Source organism: Stenella coeruleoalba, assembly GCF_951394435.1.
Source record: "Stenella coeruleoalba genome assembly, chromosome: 7".
Taxonomy (NCBI): Eukaryota; Metazoa; Chordata; class Mammalia; order Artiodactyla; family Delphinidae; genus Stenella; species Stenella coeruleoalba.
In genome coordinates, this window is record NC_137153.1 from 70,478,321 (window position 1) to 70,498,738 (window position 20,418).

A 20,418-nucleotide genomic window follows, 5' to 3' on the forward strand; every position below is an offset into this window, starting at 1 on the left:
CCTTCTACTTTTGGTCGCTTTGAATGGAATCATACAATATTTGTCTTTGATGAATGGCTGATTTCACTTAGCATAATGTCCTCAAGATTCACCCAGGTTGAATCATTTAACAGGATTTCCTTCCTTTTCAAAGCTGAATGATATGCCATGGTATGTACATACCACATTTTGTTTATTTGTTCATCCATTGATGGACACTTGGGTTGCTTCTGCTTTTGGGCTTCCAAATAATTCTATGAAAATTGGTGTGCAAATATCTGTTCCAGTTCCTGATTTCAACTCTTCTGGATTAGCAGTGGAATTGCTGGATCATATGGTGATTCTAATTTTAATTTTTTTTAGGAACCACAATACTGTTTTCCATAACAGTATGCTTTTCTTTGTACACCATTTTACCTTCCCACTAGCAGTGCATAAGGATTCCAACTTCTCTACATCCTTCCTAGCACTTGTTAGTTTCTGGGGTTTTAATTTTTTGATAGTAGTCACCCTATCTTCATTAAAAGCATGTACGTTATTAAACAAAAAGCTAAGAATAATTTCTGTCATACACCACCTTGATCCCATGTTCATAATTTTCAAAATCCCTTGAATTCCAGTTGTTGCTATTAATCTCATTTTTGCTCTAAAATATAGGACTTTGTTTCCAGGATGAGACCAGAGACTGCAGAATCTGCTTAAACTCTGCAGCATCCTTGGTAATAGGTCTCTCTTTCTCTCCACGTTTTCCACAGTGAAAGCTATCTTGCAGGACCTCCAAGCTTGGTAAATCCCTCTCTCCAGCGTGAAGTCAGTAGCCCATTTCTCCCTGAACTACAGTTAACCTACTTATGACTGACATTTCCGTTTCCTTCTTGTCAGTTTTATTAAGATGTAACGTACACTTAAGTGTAAAATTCAATGAGTTTTGACAAACCTCTACAGTATTGAAACCACCACAACAATCATAATATAGAACATTTTTAAGGGTTTCTATTTGACCTCTCTGCATTAATTAAACAAATAGAAAACTGGAGTGTGTATGAACAACCGTTAGCTCTATTGGTTATGAACAATACTACTCCCACATTCGTATCCTTACTTACAATCTTTGTCTCCTTTCTTACTATTGCTAAAAGATTCTTTAGTATACAAAAGGGAGATAGGAAAGCTGTGGAGAGAAGAGGAAAGGAGAGGACAAGAAAGGAGAGGAAACGGTATGTTTACTCTAAGTTGACATATTTCAATAGGCTTAATCCTAGACTATTAGCACATGATTGCTGGGTTTTCTTCCACCTGTAGTAAATGGCTATATCTCTGTGATGTGAATAATTGTTTTCCATTGAATACTTTTGGCCCCTATTCTGTGTCTATGGGCTTGTAAGTTTCCTCCCTTCCTTCCTTCCTTCCTTCCCTCCCTCTTCCTTTCCTTTTGTTTCTTTTCAGAAATGCTACTCTCTAATGTAGTTACTTACTTCTTCCTTATCAGTAATCTATGTTGAAATTTCGTTTCTTAATGACTTTACATTTATATTGGTCCCATCACATTCACTTTTTTCTCCTGGAGTTTGATTTTGTGTTCAACAAACACATTGTTCAGCACTTATTCTGTGCAGGGTATTCATTTGTTCTTCTAGGAACTTCATTTCACATCCAACAAACTCTTTACTGAGCATTTACTGTGTATAGGGCAAGTTTTCATCTTCTATTTCTTTGGGTTCAACTACAAACTAAGTTTTTTCCTTTTCCTATTATCTGGGATGGCTTTCCCTGTATTCAGTTCACAACTGTTTGTAGCATTTGTTAACATTTCCCCCTACACAAATAACGTTGCATTCTTTACTCCAGGCACTGCTTGGCATTTGTCAGATGTTTTTCCCCAGCTTTTCTGAAAGTATATTAATAGCCTTCATGCACTTGAAATTTTGCTTTAAGTATTTTATTTAGAGGTCCTTTAAGTTACCTTGGTATATATATTTAAAGACTTTTATTTTAAATCTGTCAGTCTAATTATAAATAAATTCCATCCTGGCACTCCTTAGTGAAGCTTAGATTTGGGACCCAACCTGAACACTAAAATAATGCCTTTACGTAAAGTCCATTCTAATAATTGGGTCTGTAATATCTAGTTTCCCCTGAAATCCCAGCAGTTCTTTGCATCCAGTAGGTGAGGTGGTGGTCGATAATATTTGGAATTGTAGAATTTTAGAATGCAAAAGAACTGTAGGGAAATAAAGCACAGGACTAAATTATTTTATGACTTTGAATTTGCCAGTGGTTTCTTAGATATGACATGAAAAGCACAAGAAACAAAACCAAAAAATAGACAAACTGAAACTCATCAAAACTTAAAACTTTGTACTTCAAAGGCACTATCAAGAAAGTAAAAAGACAGTTGAAGAATAGGAGAAAATAACTGCAAATCATATATCTGATAAGGTCTAGTATCCTGGATACATAAAGAACTCTTACAACCCAACAACAAAAAGACAAACAACCCAATCAAAGAACGGGCAAAGGCCTTGAATAGACATTGCTCCAAGGAAGATATATGTGACCAACAAGCACATGAAAAGATGTTCAACGTCATTAGCCATTAGGGAAATGCAAATCAAAGTCACACTGAGGTACCACTTCACACTGACCAGGATGGCTATAAGAGTAATTTAAAAATGTTAGATAACAGAAAATAATAATAAAAACACAATAACCAAAAACAAAACAGAAAATGAGGACGTGGAAAAATAATTGGAACCCTCATACGTTGCTGACAGGAATGTAGAATGGTGCAACCTCTGTGGAAAACCATTTGGTAGTTCTTCAATATGCTGAATATACAGTTATATGACCCAGCAATTATATTCCTAAGCATATACCCAAAAGAATTGAAAGCAGGTATTCAAATAGAAACTTGTACGTGTAAGTTTGTAGCAGCACTATTCACAATAGTGAAAAGGTAGAAGCAATCCAAATGTCTATCAACAGATGAATGGATAAAGAAAATGTGATATATCTACACAATGGGGTATTATTCAGCCATAAAAATGAAGTACCGATACATGTTATCACATGGATAAACCTTGAAAACATATGCTAAGTGAAAGAGGCCAAACACAGAAGGCCACAAACTATGTCATTCCATTTATTTGAACTGTCCAGGATAGGAGAATCTATAGAGACAGAAGGCAGGTTCATGATTTCCAGGGGCTGGGGACAGGGGAGAGTGGGGAGTGACTGCTTAATGGATATGGGGTTTCCTTTGGGGGTGATGAAAATGTTCTGAAACTAGGTAGTGATGACTGCACAGCATTGCGAATGTAATAAATACCACTGAGTTATACACTTTAAAATGGTTAAAATGGTGCCTTCCACGTTATGTGAATTTTATCTCAATTCAGAAAAACTTACTGATGAATGTATTATTCACTACCCGTGTGTTAGGTGTAGTAGATGTAGGGTTGATTAAGATACGGCTTCACTTTCTGGCCTTTGAGGTCCTCAAGGGACTGTCAAGTAAAATAATACAGAACGAAGGTGTGGGCTCTAGCACATACACGGGCTGCCAGGGGACCAGGTGATAACGGCGATACCAGTGGTAGGACTTTCCACATGAAGGCAGAGAGCCTTGGAGGACTGCGTGATTGATTCAAAGTTTGCGAGTGTCCCCTTTGTGCTTGCTACTGTACTAGGCTGGGTGTTCAATGATGAACAGAGCCCATCCATCCCTCCTGGAACTTGCACTTGGGGCAAAGGCAGATATGAATTATGAATTCCTGCAGACTGAGGTAGGTGCTACAAAGAAAGGGAAGAGTCTTCTAGGAAAGTGCAGAATAAAAACTTGACCTAGACCAGAGATGAGGGAAGGCCTCCTTCTGAAAGTAATCCTTAAGCTGGGATCTGTGGAATGAGTAGGAAAGGGGAGCAAGAGACACTAGCACGGGGAGTTAGGTTAGGACTCTGTGCTTTCACTGCTGAGGGCCTGGGTTCAATCCCTGTTCGGGGAGCTAACATCCCACAAGTGGTGCGGCGTGGCCAAAAAAGAGAGAGACAGAGAGAGACTAGCGTGTGCAAAACCTGTGGCAATGGCAGGAGGAAACAAGATGTTAAAGGGCATGAAGGAAGGTTGCTGTGGTTGGAATAAGCTGCCTAAGTGGGAGTTGAGACTGGAGAGACAAACAGGGTCTGGGAGGGCTTCCTATACAGGCCCTGATAAAGATTATGTTCTTTATGCTAAGCGTCATAGGAAGGGGGCAGAGTGGGTATGGGGTATGGTTACCTCCGTCCTGGCAGTCAAGAATGGACTGGAGGCGGGAAGAATAGCTGTGAAGTGGAGACTAGTTAGGAAGCTACTGTGATTGTCCAGGGACTAGATGATGGTGCTTTCAGTTTGGAGACAGATACAGAAAAGTGGAGCTAGCCCTACAGAACGGGGGTGGAGTTAGGAAGGGAAAGGGGAAGACTGGCTCAGGCCCAGTGACACCATGCACTAAGGGGTGGAGGCACTAAAGCATGAAACAGAAGCTGTATGTGGTGTACGAGAGGAGGTCACTATGGCAGAGTCCATGGAAAGGTGTAGGTGCAAGGGGGTCTTTAAGTCTGCAGGAATCAGATCACCACGGCACTCACTGATGAGTCTTATCATGGTGGACACAGGAAACTGTGAAGCATTTAAGAAGGGCAACGTGACAACCAGATTCATGTTTACAAAGATCATTACAGAGATGCTAGAGAATGGATTTAGGGAGAATGAAAGGAAGATACTCTTGAGTATAAACAAGGAAATGGATTAGGAGACTGTTGCAACTGCTCAATGTGAGAGCTAGTGAGAGCTACTCTCATGACACAGTGTCATGAGACTGGGAAATGGGATGGATGTGAGCCTGTTTCTGAGATCAGATCAATTGATAATCACAACAGTCATGACCCGTGGCACATACACAACCCCAGCGTCTTCTCCCATATGGTCTCACGGATGCTTGCCAGTTTAAGGGCTGTGGCACGAAACAAATGAAAAGATGCCACTGGAATGGAGTCTCTGACAACATTTTGCTTTCAAAATTTACCCCCCATTTTGCTGTGATATTGTCACCCAACTAAACTGTAAGTTCTTTAAGAAGAGGGATCACAGGGCTTCCCTGGTGGTGCCGTGGTTAGGAATCTGCCTGCCGATGCAGGGGGCAGGGGTTCAAGCCCTGGTCCGGGAAGATCCCACATGCCACAGAGCAACTAAGCCCGTGCGCCACAACTACCGAGCCTGCGCTCTAGAGCCCGCGAGCCACAACTACTGAAGCCCACGTGCCACAACTACTGAAGCCCGCGCGCCTAGAGCCCATGCTCCGCAACAAGAGAAGCCACCACAACAAGAAGCCCACGCGCAGCAGCGAAGACCCAACGCAGCCAAAAATAAAATAAATAAATAAATTAATTAAAAAAAAAGAACAATTAAAGTCTTAGAAGGAAATCAGAGAAAAATAAAAAAGTTCATTAGATATGTGAAGATTAAATAGCCTCTAAGTGTGTGTGTATGTGTGTGTGTGTGTGTGTGTGTGTGTGTATTTATGTACACTTCTTAGCAGGTTTGGTCTTCTAATTATGACACAAAAATATAGAAGAAAGGTCGCACAATTTCTTTTAGAATTAGTGCCATCTAAGAGACAAACTCTAATCTCTTCCCATGGCAAAATCTAGTAGAGCTATAGCATTATTATTTCCCTCTTAGAGTATTTTGAAGCTAGCTGTCCATCCTGTTACTGATTTAGTAGGTGGAAATGGGAGCACACGCTGGGGATAAGTGGCAAGAGGGGAGTAAGAAGGACAAACAAGGCTCAAAGAACAGATGGGGTTGCATGGAACACTGTCAGGCTGGAATTCTCCATCTGCCTCAGATCCATTCTCTACTCTTCTGTGCCTTGCTCTGTGCCCCAAAGGAGGATGATGTTCCTGGACTGTATTAGTAAGCTCACTTGTCTTCTGTCTTCCAACTGATACCAGAGGGAACTCAGCCATCAGCAGGGATTCTGGGGGTGAGGGATAGTGAGGTCGGGGTGTCCGTTCCCTTGCTGAACATCTGATTGGCTGCATGCCTCCACCTCAGACCACAGTTATTTTGGGTGCGTGTGTGTGTGTGTGGGGTGAAGGGTGAGGGGGCAATGGGAGGCGTCATCTTCTGTGGCTACTTTCCTGGGTTCTGAGATCTGCTCTCAGGTCTACATGTACTAATGGTCCTCTACTATTGCTGACCCGGGATGCCTCACTAGACTCTTGCTTCCCCTGAACCCTGCCCATACCTTTGTAAAGGTCCCTGCATTAACAGGCCCCAGGTTCCATCTGCATGTACCGTCAGCTTCTCACTGGAAACCTTGACTGATACAATTGTCTCCTATGCAAATGAAGCACTAAACTCTGACAAGATGATCCTGGAAAATCCCAAGGAGATAGGGTAACAATTTTCACTGACATTTTTCTTTGGCCTGTGTAGTGAAAAACTGAATGGATGTTTAAAATGTAATCTGTAGCAAATTATTGATGGGATAATCCTCCCTTAGGGCTCACTCTCCTCTGGTAGACCCAGCTCCCCAATAACTGTAAACAAAACTATGAAACTACTTTATGAATTAAGGTGTGAACATCTTAAGTTTGAGATGCCTGAGGGGATAGCCTAGTGGCAATACTTTCTGGAAACAGTGAGTTCCACATAGTAGGAGGTATTCAAGCAGAAGGTGGAAAAGCAATGGATTGGTGGTTGAACTTTATGATTTTAAGCTCTTTTCCAATGTGTACTTTTTGATTCTTGGATTTATGCCATAATGGTCTGTCACCACAAATTTATTATGAAAATGATGACTACTAAGATAGGTACTTTAATATAATGATACATGAACAGTATATAAAAGATAGACTTTTAAGCACAAAAAGCTTAAAGAGAATTCATCTTCAGCATGACATGGTGAAAATCCTGGCATCTGGAGACCGATAAACCTCTTTTTCAATGCTTGCTCTCAATGAAAAGCCATGTGTCCTATGGAAGCTACCTAACATTTCAGTTTCTCACATCTTTCTCAATAGAGCAATGATAGGAATTCACTGAGATAACGCCTAGGACAAATTTAGGCACTCAATAAGTGTTACTTCTCTTTGCTTCACTATCACCATTAAACTGTTCTTCCTATTACACCAATTTATGGTGCTAAGGTAAATAAGAATCCATTTACGATTTCTTTTTTTAAGGAATGAAATAATGCCATTTGCAGCAACATGAGGGACCAGAAGATTATCATACTAAGTAAGTCAGATAGAGAAAGACAAATATCACTTATATGTGGAATCTAAAAAAAAATGATACAAATGAATTTATTTACAAAACAGAATCAGACTCTGGAGTAACCAAACTTATGGTTACTAAAGGGGAAAGGGTGGGGGAGGGATAAATTAGGAGTTTGGGATTAGCAGATACAAACCAGGATACATAAAATAAACATCAAGGTCCTACTGCATAGCACAGGGAACTATATTCAATAACTTATAATAATTTATGATGGAAAAGAATCTGAAAAAAGTATATATATATACATAAAACACTGAATCACTTTGCTTTACACCTGAAACTAACACGACATTGTAAATCAACTATACTTCCATTAAAAAATGTTTTAAAAGCAAGCATGCAACCTAACAAAAAATAAAAATAAAATTGAAAATAAAAAATAAAAAAATTTAAAAAAAGAAAAATAAAATTGAAAATAAAAAAATTCTTTTTTAAATAAAAAAAACGAATTTGGTTTTTAGTTGAAAACCACAATCAAAGTAATGATCAAGACCTCCACTTTAGCATCTCCCAACTCTGAGGGCACAGTGTTCCACGCTACAGAGAATACATTGTATAAGAAAGTCTTCCCCAAAAGAGCTGGTATTTAAATATACTAGTAAACAAATTCTACTCATACACTGCTTTCCACCTCTAGCCATTTTGCTTGGAGGCTCACAACAACCTTCACTTATAAAGAGACTAATTTACAAAGGGCAGAAAATCACTCATCATCCTAGAGGAAGTGGTCTTTTCACTGACTGACTCATTTAGACATTTCACTAGGTTGGGGATTTTGATTAAAAAATCAGAAACTGTTTAAACTGTAAAAAGTAAACAACACACAGGGGCATAGATGAGCGATATGAGTGGAGTCAAATCATCTCTAAACACAGTCAGGAATTTCTAGAACAAGAACACCTCCCCGGCCTGGGGTAGTGAGGCCATGAGAGAAGCAGGTAGCTGAGAGGTTAAGAGCACAGGCTCAGGAAACGCAATCAAATCCCGCTACTTTCACATTTAACGTGTGTCACTTTGGACAAGCTATTCAGCCTTTCCATGCTTCAGTTTCCTCACCTGCAAAATGGAGGTAACACTAGAACCTACGCATGGGGGTTTTGTGAAGTTTAAACGAGATCATCCAGTTAAAGTACGTGGCATAACCCCTACTTCAGGGAAAGTGTTTCATAAATACAGCTATTACTATTGCAAGACAAAGCAAGGGCGTCCCAGTGGAGAGCTGATTTGCCTAGAGCCACAGAGCTGCTTAGTGACAAAGGAGGAACTTGAGCCCAGATCCTGTCCAGGGTCCTTTTGTTATAACTGCACCACAGCTTAATTAGCTTTTGAAACATGGGTGATAAGAATTTCAGCTAAAAGAGAGAATAAGAGCTAGACAGCCTGCTATCTGCAATCGATGTTGATTTTCCAGGAAGCAGACACATCACAAGCATCTATGCAGAAAAACATAAATAAATCAGATTCCTTCAGAATGTTCTTGTCTTCTTCCTGTGCATGGGACTGCCTCACAGTTGAACCCCTTATAACACGGTTCTTTGGTGATTTGAGTGACCAAATCTCCTCACGTATCAAAAGGCACAGGCTTACAACACACTTGGCTCTTCCTGTGACTAATGCTGTAGTGACGCCCCAGCGTAGACAGTTCTGGCAGGCCGGAAATGGATGCGGAGATTAAAGAACTAAAGTAAAGCCTGCAATCATCTCTGAGACTACCTATGCCTGGTTTTATACACATGCCTTAGCTATTTTGAGTCACTAGGGACATATCACTCCCAGCCTCAATTCAGAAAGCCTTCTGTTGGTCACATGTTGTAACCAGGAGAGCAGCAGCCCTACTACCAGCTACTATAATGTCCTTGGCTAATAAGCACAGGCTCCAACACAATGCAGTAAGGCTGAATGAATTTGGGCAATCAAGACTTAACTCATAATGAAACTTTAAACAAAATTGAGCTTAACACGCTTCTTCAGGCTTTCCCCCACTCAGATTGCTCCTGCTAGAAGTATTTGTTGTTCTTTGCTTCTTAAAGTCATTTCATGTAATCCCAGTCAATTCCAGCAAGCACAAGTTGACCCCAAATCCTTATTGGGCTCTTGCAGCACCATTTTCCTGACTTTTCTTGGAAGAAAAGTAGGGCCTCCCTAGGTTTAGAAAGTGCTTTTCTGGTTAATGAGGACTGCACAGTTTTATTCCTAATTACGATAGTCCCTTTTGTAGCGTCATGGTTCTAGGAGAGACTGGAAAGTTTGCATCCTTAAATGTCAAGCCACCTAAACAGTTGCAGTGTATATTAAAATCCGAGGAGTCACAATAATATCCTATTGAATTCTTTAAGACCAGTAGAGCGATCCCCACACAGATTGTCTGCAGATTCTCAGAGAGTAATAGATGAGGATATTTCAGTCCAACGTGTCTGAGCTGGGACAGAGTGGAGAGGGCTGCAGTTGGGGAAATCTGTGTATTAGAGAACCAGGGAGATGCCTTTCTCAGCCCTACCAGTTTGAGAAATCTATTCATTCCTCTCTTAAAGAGTATGGTGACATTTCCCTGCTTCTCTGTTAAGCATGAAGAATTGAAAACTAACTCATTTAGAGGGCCGTGCTTAGATCATATGTCTGGATTTTAGCCAATTTGTATGGTGTCGTTAAGGATGTTTTCAAGTATGTAACCCAGCAACACTACTGTGCTGATTTTTGCGTCCTTTTGGGGAAGTTCTGCATATTTAGCTTGTATCCCTCTAGTTGGCTCCTCTCTGTTTTGATTTCACCCCAGTTACTTAACTTAACCCTTAAAACCAGGAGGAATTTGGAAACTACTTTTCTCTTTTAGGAAATGTGTACCTGCCATATCATCAACAGTGACAAAAGACTGAAGGTAATGACAGTCCCTTCCCCTACCTTAGGTTGCCTTCCGTGCTAATTCAGGCGAGACTTATTTCTAGGAAGAGGTCAGCGTGTAGGACAGATTCTAGCTTGATTCCCAGGAGTGCCACGTGTGTCACCTTTGAGTCTCAACTTCCACATCTGTAAAATAGGGCAATATAGTCAATCCTTGGGTCTCTCTGAGAATCTGGAGATAACACATACAGGGCACTGAGCTGGGTACACCAGGAAGTGTTTGCTATGTAATAGCGGCCTTTCCCTTTTCCTCCAAGATGATCAGATGAAACGCAAGCCAGGCTGAGGAGAGGAAATTTGCAGTAGAAACCTCAAAAATTGTTATCCAGCAGACATGTTCTTCTTTGGTAAGGAACTGGAGAAAATTGGAGAAATTTCTAAATATGAAACTTCTTTCATGTCATTAACCTTAGACCTCTCAGACGAGAGGCACCAAGACCATTCTACATAAGGAATATATGATCAAGCAGGAGATTAGCATTCGCCTACTTACCACCAGGGGACAATATCAGGCTGTAATTATTGTGCAAGGCTGCTATGAAACGCTGGGTTGGGTGATGGCAGACCCAAAAAGAGGTATGCGACAGTTCCTTCCAAGAGGGGGTGTAATGTAATGGAAAGAACACTGGTCCTGACTCCACATTTGGTTACCTACTAACTAATCCAACATCTCTAACTCCTAGTTTTCTTTCATTTATTTTATCTGTAAAAACAGGCAATGATATTTTCTATTTCCTCACAGGACTATTTAGAGTAGAGCTCCTCAAACTTCCACGTGTGTAAAGAACACCCGGGGGTCTTGTTAAAACGCATAGTCTGATTCAGTAGGCTGGGGTCAGAGCATGCGATTCTACATTTCTAGCAATTTCTGGGAGGTGCTGGTGCTCCTGGGCTGTGGACCACACTTTGAGAAGCAAGGGTTTTAGAGGACTGTATGACATGTTATACCCGTAAAAGGACGTGTAAACGCGGGTACAGCAGGTGGAAGCCGGTGCCATGAGCAGCAGCATTATTCATGTACTCTACTGAGCAATCTGACTTCCACATCTTCCCATTCTACGTTGTTCTTTTCAGTGTTTCGAGCAGCACCTACATTCAGAATTAATTTTTTCAGTGTGATTAAGATGGGACACATGGGAATCAGCCATGCCTGGTACAACATAGGTCCTAAAGGAAGAAAAGGAGAGATGAAGGGAGAACATCTAGAAGTACATTGTGTTTTAGGGGTAGAGGTGGTTGTCTCCTTTTGTGATAGAAAGAAGGGAAGCAGCCGGCTGGCATTGTGCATCAAGTATTTAGGGATAGCAGTAAGTGAAGACAGATTAGTCAAAGGTGTTTACATTGATGATAGAGACACTTAGGGATGCTACTGTGGATAGATATGACTTGATAAATTTCTAGAAACTACTTGTGACGCTTCATCTGTCTATATTGCTGTATCAACTCATAGGCCTCTGGAGGAGAGACAAAAACAATTATTTTTTGAATTTTATTTTTTTATACAGCAGGTTCTTTTTTTTTAATAAATTTATTTATTTATTATTTATTTATGGCTGTGTTGGGTCTGCGTTGCTGTGCACAAGCTTTCTTTAGTTGTGGCGAGTGGGGGCTACTCTGTTGCGGTGCACGGGCTTCACATTGTCGTGGTTTCTCATTGTGGAGCATGGGCTCTAGGTGCGCAGGCTTCAGTAGTTGTGGCACGTGGGCTCAGCAGTTGTGGCTTGCGGGCTCTAGAGCTCAGGCTCAGTAGTTGTAGCGCATGGGCTTAGTTGCTCTGCGGCATGTGGGATCTTCCCAGGCCAGGGCTCGAACCCATGTCCCTTGCGTTGGCAGGCAGATTCTTAACCACTATACAGCAGGTTCTTATTAGTTATCTATTTTATATATATTAGTGTATATATGTCAATCCCAATCTCCCACTTCATCCCACCACCACCCCCCCTTCCACTTTCCCCCTTGGTGTCCTTACGTTTGTTCTCTACATCTGTGTCTCTATTTCTGCCTTGCAAACTGATTCATTTGACCATTTTTATAGATTCCACATATATGCATTAATATACAATATTTGTTTTTCTCTTTCTGACTTACTTCACTCTGTGTCACAGTCTCTAGATCCATCCACGTCTCTACAAATCTCCCAATTTCGTTCCTTTTTATGGCTGAGTAATATTCCATTGTATACATGTACCACATCTTCTTTATCCATTTGTCTGCTGATGGGCATTTAGGTTGCTTCCATGACCTGGCTATTGTAAATAGTGCTGCAATGAACATTGGGGTGCATGTGTCTTTTTGAATTATGGTTTTCTCAGGTTATATGCCTAGGACTGGGATTGCTGGGTCATATGGTAATTCTATTTTTAGTTTTTTAAGGAACCTCCATACTGTTCTCCGTAGTGGCTGTATCAATTTACATTCCCACCAACAGTGCAACAGGGTTCCCTTTTCTCCACACCCTCTCCAGGATTTGTTGTTTGTAGATTTTCTGATGATGCCCATTCTAACCGGTGTGAGGTGATACCTCATTGCAGTTTTGATTTGCATGTCTCTAATAATTAGTGATGTTGAGCAGCTTTTCATATGCTTCTTGGCCATCTGTATGTCTTCTTTGGAGAAATGTCTATTTAGGTCTTCTGCCCATTTTTTGATTGGGTTGTCTGTTTTTTTAATATTAAGCTGCATGAGCTGTTTATATATTTTGGAGATTCATCCTTTGTCCATTGATCCATTTGCAAATATTTTCTCCCATTCTGAGGGTTGTCTTTTCGTCTTGTTTGTAGTCTCCTTTGCTTTGCAAAAGCTTTTAAATTTCATTAGGTCCCATTTGTTTATTTTTGTTTTTATTTCCATTACTCTAGGAGGTGGATCAAAAAGATCTTGCTGTGATTTATGTAAAAGAGTGTTCTTCCTATGTTTTCCTCTAAGAGTTTTATAGTGTCCAGTCTTACATTTAGGTCTCTAATCCATTTTTAGTTTATTTTCGTGTATGGTGTTAGAGAGTGTTCTAATTTCATTCTTTTACATGTAGCTGTCCAGTTTTCCCAGCAGCATTTATTGAAGAGACTGTCTTTTCTCCATTGTATATCCTTACCTCCTTTGTCATAGATTAGTTGACCATAGGTGTGTGGGTTTATCTCTGGGCTTTCTATCCTGTTCCATTGATCTATATTTCTGCTTTTGTGCCAGTACCATATTGTCTTGATTACTGTAGCTTTGTAGTATAGTCTGAAGTCAGGGAGTCTGATTCCTCCAGCTCCATTTTTTTCCTGCAAGACTGCTTTGGCTATTCGGGGCCTTTTGTGTTTCCATACAAATTTTAAGATTTTTTGTTCTAGTTCTGTAAAAAATGCCACTGGTAACTTGATAGGGATTGTACTGAATCTGTAGTTTGCTTTGTGTAGTACAGTCATGTTCACAATATTGATTCTTCCAATCCAAGAACATGGTTTATCTCTCCATCTGTTTGTGTCATCTTTGATTTCTTTCATCAGTGTCTTATAGTTTTCTGAGTACAGGTCTTTTACCTCCTTAGGTAGGTTTATTCCTAGGTATTTTATTCTTTTTGTTACATTGGTGAATGGGATTGTTTCCTTAACTTTTCTTTCTGATTTTTGTTGTTAGTGTATAGGAATGTAAGAGATTTCTGTGCATTAATTTTGTATCCTGCAACTTTACCATATTCATTGATTAGCTCTAGTAGTTTTCTGGTAGTATCTTTAGGATTCTCTATGTATAGTATCATGTCATCTGCAAACAGTGACAGTTTTACTTCTTCTTTTTCAATTTGTATTCCTTTTATTTCTTTTTCTTCTCTGATTGCCATGGCTAGGACTTCCAAAGCTATGTTGAATAATAGTGGTGAGAGTGGGCATCCTTGTCTTGTTCCTGATATTAGAGGAAATGGTTTCAGTTTTTCACCATTGGGAAGGATGTTTGCTGTGGCTTTGTCGTATATAGCCCTTATTATGTTGAGGTAGGTTCCCTCTATGCCCACTTTCTGGAGAGTTTTTTTATCATAAATAGGTGTTGAATTTTGTCAAAAGCTTTTTCTGCATCTATTGAAATGATCATATGGTTTTTCTTCTTCAGTTTGTTAATATGGTGTATGACATTGATTGATTTGCATATATTGAAGGATCCCTGCATCCCTGGGATAAATCCCACTTGATCATGGTGTATGATCCTTTTCATGTGTTGTTGGATTCTGTTTGCTAGTATTTTGTTGAGGATTCTTGCATGTATATTCATCAGTGATATTGTTCTGTAATTTTCTTTTTTTGTAGTATCTTTGTCTGCTTTTGGTATCAGGGCGATGGTGGCCACATAGAATGAGTTTGGGAGTGTTCCTTCCCCTGCAATTTTTTGGAAGAGTTTGAGAAGGATGGCTGTTAGCTCTTCTCTAAATGTTTGATAGAATTCACCGGTGAAGCCATCGGGTCCTGGACTTTTTTTTGTTGGAAGATTTTTAATCACCATTTCAATTTCATTACTTGTGATTGGTCTGCTCACACTTTCTATTTCTTCCTGGTTCAGGCTGGGAATGTTATACCTTTCTAAGAATTTGTCCATTTCTTCCAGGTTATCCATATTATTGGCATAGAGTTGCTTGTGGTAGTCTCTTAGGATGCTTTATTTCTGTGCTGTCCATTGTAACTCCTCCTTTTTCATTTCTAATTTTATTGATATTAGTCTTCTCCCTCTTTTTCTTGATGCGTCAGGCTAAAGGTTTATCAATTTTGTTTATCTTCTCAAAGAACCAGCTTTTAGTTATATTGATCTTTGTTATTGTTTTCTTTGTTTCTATTTCATTTATTTCTGCTCTGATCTTTATGATTTCTTTCCTTCTACCAACTTTGGGTTTTGTTTGTTCTTCTTTCTCTAGTTCCTTTAGGTGTAAGGTTAGATTGTTTATTTGAGATTTTTCTTGTTTCTTGAGGTAGGCTTGTATTACTATAAACTTCCCTCTTAGAACTGCTTCTGCTGCAGCCCACAGGTTTTGGATAGTCATGTTTTTGTTGTCATTTGTCTCTAGGTATTTTTTGATTTCCTCTTTGATTTCTTCAGTGATCTCTTGGTTATTTAGTAAGGTATTGTTTAGCCTCCGTGTGTTTGTGTCTTTTACGTTTTTTTCTCTGTAATTGATTTCTAATCTCATAGTGTTGTGGTCGGAAAAGATACTTGATATGATTTCAATTTTCTTAAATTTACCGAGGGTTGATTTGTGACCCAAGATGTGATCTATCCTGGAGAATGCTCCATGTGCACTTGAGAAGAAAGGGTAATCTGCTGGTTTTGGATGGAATGTCCTATGAATATCAATTACATCTATCTGGTCTACTGTGTCATTTAAAGCTTGTGTTTCCTTATTAATTTTCTGCCTGGATGATCTGTCCATTGGTGTAAGTGAGATGTTAAAGTCCCCCACTACTACTGTGTTACTGTCGATTTCCTCTGTTATAGCTATTAGCAGTTGTATGTATTGAGGTGCTCCTATGTTGGGTGCGTATATAATTGTTATATCTTCTTCTTGGACTGATCCCTTGATCATTATGTAGAGTCCTTCCTTGCCTCTTGTAACATTCTTTATGTTAAAGTCTATTTTATCTGATAGGCGTATTGCTACTCCAGCCTTCTTTTGATTTCCATTTGCATGGAATATCTTTTTCCATCCCTTCACTTTCAGTCTGTATGTGTCCCTAGGTCTGGAGCGGGTCTCTTGTAGACAGCATATATATGGGTCTTGCTTTTGTATCCATTCAGCAGGCCTGTGTCTTTTGGTTGGAGCATTTAATCCATTCATGTTTAAGGTAATTATTTATTTATTTATGTTATTTATTTATTTTTTTTGTGGTACGCGGGCCTCTCACTGTTGTGGCCTCTCCCATTGTGGAGCACAGGCTCCGGACGCGCAGGTTCAGTGGCCATGGCTCACAGGCCCAGCTGCTCTGCGGCATGTGGGATCTTCCCGGACCGGGGCACGAACGCGTGTTCCCTGCATCAGCAGGCGGACTCTCTACAACTGCACCACCAGGGAAGCCCTAAGGTAATTATTGATATGTATGTTCCTATTACCATTTTCTTAATTGTTATGGGTTTGTTTTTGTAGGTCCTTTGCTTGTCTTGTGTTTCCCACTTAGAGAAGTTCCTTTAGCATTTGCTGTAAAGCTGGTTTGGTGGTGCTGAATTCTCTTAGCTTTTGCTTGTCTGTAAAACTTTTGATTTCTCTGTCGAATGTGAATGAGATCCTTGCCAGGTAGAGTAATCTTGGTTGTAGGTTCTTCCCTTTCATCACTTTAAATATATCATGCCACCCCATTCTGGTTTGTAGAGTTTCTGCTGAGAAATCAGCTGTTATCCTTATGGGAATTCCCTTGTATGTTATTTGTTGTTTTTCCCTTGTTGCTTTCCATAATTTTTCTTTGTCTTTAATTTTTGTCAATTTGATTACTATGTGTCTTGGCATATTTCTCCTTGGGTTTATCCTGCCTGGGACTCTCTGTGTTTCCTGGACTTGGGTGGCTATTTCCATTCCCACGTTAGGGAAGTTTTCGACTATAATCTCTTCAAATATTTTCTCAGGTCCTTTCTCTCTCTCTTCTCCTTCTGGGACCCCTATAATGTGAATATTGGTGCATTTAATGTTGTCCCAGAGGTCTCTTAGGCTGTCTTCATTTCTTTTCATTGTTTTTCTTTATTCTCTTCCATGGCAGTGAATTCCACCATTCTATTTTCCAGGTCACTTATCTATTCTTCTGCCTCAGTTATTCTGCTATTGATTCCTTCTAGTGTAGTTTTCATTTCAGTTATTGTATTGTTCATCTCTGTTTGTTTGTTCTTTAATTCTTCTAGGTCTTTGTTAAACATTTCTTGCATCTTCTCAATCTTTGCCTCCATTCTTTTTCTGAGGTCCTGGATCGTCTTCACTATCGTTATTCTGAATTCTTTTTCTGGAAGGTTGCCTATCTCCACTTCATTTAGTTGTTTTTCTGAGGTTTTATCTTGTTCCTTTATCTGGTACAAAGTCCTCTGCCTTTTCATGTTGTCTATCTTTCTGTGAATGTGGTTTTCTTTCCACAGGCTGCAGAATTTTAGTTCTTCTTGCTTCTGCTGTCTGTCCTCGAGAAATTTTTTTTTTTGTCAAGCAACATTACTTTTACGTCTCATCTAAGACCACAGATCTTATGTGTAAGTGAACAGCATGCAGTGTGTACAGAACATGAGCTTGAAGGTTTTCTTATTTATTTTGTTATCCTATGTGTTCACCACTCAGACACAAGCTAACTGAGGGGACTTTTGTCTGCTTTGTTCACTACTGAATTCCAGCAAATGGAATTATGTCTGCATGGAGCAGGTGTGCAGCAAGTATTGGTTGAAAGAATGACAAAATAGTGAGGATGTGAGTAGATAAATTCTTAGTAATATTTTCCTGATGAACCTTAGAGAAGAGACTGCCATTTTAAACTTATAGAGGGCATCTCTAGATTTCTAAAAACCACATCTAATGTCTCTCTCTTTTTTTTTTTTTTGCGGTATGCGGGCCTCTCACTGTTGTGGCCTCTCCCGTTGCGGAGCACAGGCTCCGGACGCGCAGGCTCAGCGGCCATGGCTCACGGGCCCAGCTGCTCCACGGCATGTGGGATCTTCCCAGGCTGGGGCACGAACCCGCGTCCCCTGCATCGGCAGGCGGACTCTCAACCACTGCGCCAGCAGGGAAGCCCTAATGTCTCATTATTTAACTCCTTTTCTTCCAAATAACTTTCTCTTTCTTACTAAGGATGGCACCCAAAATAATACACTGTCCAAGATTTAAGGAATATTTATTGAACAGTGAACATAAAAGGACACCTTGGGGCTTCCCTGGTGGTGCAGTGGTTGAGAATCTGCCTGCTAATGCAGGGCACACGGGTTCGAGCCCTGGTCTGGGAAGATCCCACATGCCGCGGAGCAACTAGGCCCGTGAGCCACAACTACTGAGCCTGCGCGTCTGGAGCCTGTGCTCTGCAACAAGAGAGGCCGTGATAGTGAGAGGCCCGTGCACTGCGATGAAGAGTGGCCCCCGCTTGCCACAACTAGAGAAAGCCCTCACACAGAAACGAAGACCCAACACAGCCCTAAATAAATTAATTAATTAAAAAATAAAAAAAGGACACCTTTTTTCTGTATCCTTCCAAAAACAGGGTCCTCATGGAGCCGTCCAGAGGTTCCCTGGAGAATTACCTGTATCAGAGCTTCCTGGAGTATAGAAAGTAATTTCTGAGTCACTCAGGGACCTCTTTCTCCTAGTCTTGGTGACTAGGGAGCCACAGAAACAGAATTGGGGAAGGCAGCTAGCTGTTCTGCAGGTAATCAGGAGAAAAACTGATGGATCCTAATCTGTCTTTCACAAACCTTCTGGACCAAGGGGGGACTTACAGCATCTCCTGAGGCAGAGAGGTGTGGCAGGAAATGCCAGTCCCTAACCTGAGGTTCCCTAGGGCTGTGCTTGTTGGGTCTCAATAAAGGCCCAATTGAAAGAATGCTTCTCTCCTATCCTATGGACCAGCAATTCTGGGATGCCTTAGAGTTGGGACCTTTAGATTGGGAGCTACTGAGATGACCACGTTTTACTGCCTTAACCCTTCAAAGGTGGCACTGACAATATCTAACAGAGCACAGTGTCATGGTGATCTGAGCTTGGAAGTGGGTTAGTGAGAGCTGAGCTCCAGCTTGTGAATCCTATTTTCAATCTTCATGCAGTTTTAAGATTTAGCCCAATTTCCAGACTATCCCCTACCCAGGCTTGAAAATGGCTTTATTTCACACTTTGCGGCAGGAGGTAAGTGGGTTTCTGTGTGAAAGTGATGGTGCCAAAGACATTTACGAACATTAAAAAATGTCTGAACATGGCTTCAAGCCACTCAGCCTGTTTCTCATCCCACACCGTGCCTTGCAGAGCGTATGCAAGTTCAGAGCTCCCTTTGAAATCAGTGGCGGTTATGAGCTTGGAGCAACTCTGTGGGGCTCTGAGCAATATAATAAATGAGGCCCTTTGAAGGCTAACCATTGTACTTGGGCTCTTTTTGTGCTTCTGACACTGCTTTCTCAGGGATGGTCTGTAATGGTGGGAGTAGCCCACCAACACACGCCCTCTGGTTTTCAGCTTTTGGCCTGAAAGAGGGAAGGGGGACAAGGGAGTAAGTCCTCGTATTTCCTTAAAGAACCAGCCTAAACCCTTTCGCTCTCCTTTTGATGTCAACACCTGGGATAAGGCAGCCCACACCCACAAAACAAAAGCTATTTTTCATCTGCAAGTACTTACTGGTCCATGCAACAACAAAAACAGCAACAAGAACACTAAGAAAAATAAAACAAAACCAAAACCAAAGCTATTAGCAGGCAGGAGATAAAGCAGACTTATTTGTACATCGGGGGTTTCACAGATTACTTATTTAGCTGAAAGCAGAGAATTAAATCTGGGATATTTTCTACGTTTCCCTGATGACATTATAGGCTAAGTTGACATTCTGACACCAAGGTGAAATTTCTTAAATATTCTTAAAAGATAAGTAAAGCTTTCTGTTTTGACTTATGACTAAATATTCCTAAAAGGCTAGTATATGTATTTCAAATGCTTAAGTTCAGTAAGAAAAATACATTCAGGTTGCCTTTAAACATATTTAAGAAGAATGATTGAATTCTTTGGTCCAATTTTTCAGGTACAAGTTTGAATGGCTATTTGAATGTCACTTCTTGTGCTAGATACAGAATCAACTACTTTTTGTTGAGCACCTTTTTGATTTCTCACAACCACACTGTGAGATCAATACTGTAAACTCTACTTAGCAGATGAAAGAACCGAGGCCAGAGTTCCAATGGCAAAAAGAGCTAGTAAGTAGCAGAGCTGTATCCAAAGTCAGTTCCTTTGACTCCCAAGTCCAGCCCTCATCCTCTCCAAAACTGTAACCTTTCAAGCTTCTCAAACTACAGTAATCCGCCCCCTCGGCAAATAAACTAATATGTTGTTTATTTATAATGAGAAGTATTTGAGCTAATGTTGAATTAGGGTGAAGTCCCTGTAGGGGCCGATCAAGAATGGTTCTAAAAAAGTAAATATCAGGTGAAATGGACTTCAAGAAAACTTGCATTTCTGAATGCAAATATGGGATAAGAAAGTTCCAAGTCCCTTTTCTCATCTTTGAAACTTTTCCTAAAACATGGACAAAAATAGATAGAATTAT